The sequence below is a fragment of the Medicago sativa genome, chromosome 4 (genome assembly GCF_051527215.1).
Source record: "Medicago sativa cultivar Bolivia chromosome 4, Bolivia_mono, whole genome shotgun sequence".
In the NCBI taxonomy this organism is placed as follows: Eukaryota; Viridiplantae; Streptophyta; class Magnoliopsida; order Fabales; family Fabaceae; genus Medicago; species Medicago sativa.
Genome location: NC_140752.1, coordinates 88,207,416 through 88,209,713, shown reverse-complemented (window position 1 = coordinate 88,209,713; position 2,298 = coordinate 88,207,416).

The following is a 2,298-nucleotide window of genomic DNA, read 5'->3' as shown; positions in this document are numbered from 1 at the left end:
AGCCTATTGAAAATTTATAAAAATATGGGGGGAGTTTTCTTGTGATTTTATGTTACTTTTTGTTAATTTCTCGTGAAATTCTTGCATGTTCTTGACCCCAAAATCTTGCTATGGTATATTGACCCTTGATATGAGAATTTACAATGTATATGCCTCTGATTTGGTGCTATTCTTTGCTGTCTTGGAGTTTGATTTGTTAATTTCTTGTTTTACAAGTCATGTGAATATTTCTATGCAAAAGTAAAGTGTAAAATGTGCCTAAAAGTGTGTCATAACTCTTGGTTTGAATATGTGCCTATAATTACCACATTGTGGCTGCAATAAAGTCTCTTGAAAAGTGCTATGATGAGAGAATTATAGGTCATGTGCATATTGAGAAGTTATGGTAAACTTTTAGTATATTTTAACACTTTATTCTTGTTGATTTTACCACTTTTATTTAACACTTTCTTGCCTTATTTCTTTATCCTCTTGCATCTTGTGATACTAACCATTTCATTTCATGTTTCATAAGTATCTCCATTTCATCCCATATTCATCTCTATTTTTCTTGCAATTTAATTTGTACCAAGGCCTAGAATGTGATACTTAGGAGCTTTTGTAATATTTTACTTTCATGCCACTTTTAATTTCTTGGCAAAGAGGCCATAGAATGTATCTAGGGTATGATGTAAAGGACAATGGACTCTAATGATGTACACCGACACAAGCACCGACACATGCACACACATCACTATAGTATATAGCTAGAATATGCATGTTTAGATGTATGTTTAGGATTGTATGTTTAGATGTATGTTTAGGCCTTATACTTAGAAAAATCATTTTCCCCAAAAAAAAAAACTTGAACAAACTTCACTCAAACATTCTTCATAAAAACCTTGGGGTCAAAACCCCATTGAATTTTCCTTTTATTTTCTTAATCAAATTTCAATGAAAAATAATCAAACTTTGACTTCCTTTTCAAAATCACTAATCCAACCTCACAATTTCATAATCTCATGCCCTTGAGGCCTCTCTCTTATTCTTCAAAATTTCATTTTCAAACTTAAAATCAACCAACAAAAACAAAAACATTTTTGGAAGAGAACTACGGTGGATTTGATCCCTTAAACGGGTACATAGGCAAGGAACAAAATTCCTTCAATTCGAATAAAATAAAAATCCAAAAACACTCTTCTCCCTCCAATTCTTCACTTAGAACATTCTTAGGTTTAATGAACACTTTCAAAATAGCATTTAAAAATAAAGCGCGCGCGTAGAAATTAAAGACGGTTCCTATAGGATACTATAGTCGTTATGGGTGCCTAACACCTTCCCGTAGCGAAAACAACTCCCGGACCTCGATTCTCAAGGGTTTTGCTTACTTTTTCCCTTCCCAAGAAAAAATAAGATATCACCGGTTTAAAAGGTTCAAACGTAATCAATGTTTGACACCCGAAAACCAAGATAAAACAGCTGGCGACTTCACTGGGGAGATTCGAGAGTTACGCCTAGTCTTTATTTCCACGCTTGCGCTTGTATTTTTACTTGCTTCTTTTACTTGCTTTCCTATGTGAATAAATGTTTAATTTCTTTCAAACGTGTGGGGTGAGAATATCAAAAGTCCTGCACCCGGGCTGAGTGAACTTAGGATTTAGGAGGGATATAATCGACAATTCATTCCGGGGGTTGCCTCGTGTTTTGGATTATGCGATCAATCCCACATAGCTGAGGCATTTTGGGGGTGATGTTGTCGGCGCGTGTTGTCGCGTTTAGGCACTTTACTTCTAATTGTTCTATGACGCTATGAACCGTAGATAACCAAACCCATCCATGGCCATTTTCTAGGACGTAGTGCGGAGGCTAAACCGAGTGTTGTCTCGAGTTTTAGTCGTCACGCGATACTACACTCAAGTTAGACCTTCCACGGATAATCTTGGAGCGAGTGTTGTCTCGTGACACCATGATATACGTCAGAGAGGTTGCAGCTTGGGAACCTTTTTAGAACCCGGTTACTATTATCCTAAAGCCCTAGTCTCACCGGACACCGTGTCCACCCATGACTCCTCAACTTTGAACTTCAACCCACCATGTTTTCTCCGAACTTGAACATAATCATGCATTCATGCATACATACATACATGCATAAACTTCTTCCATGCATTGTTATCAAAGGGCTTAGACAAGTTGAATTTGTAAACATTGTAGGGATGAAGAGGACTAATTCCTACAAGTTCAAGGAAGTGGATTTGGCTAGTTTGAGAGATTTGGCACTCAAGATTGAGGATCCGACTGGTTTCCGACATCGTTACGGGG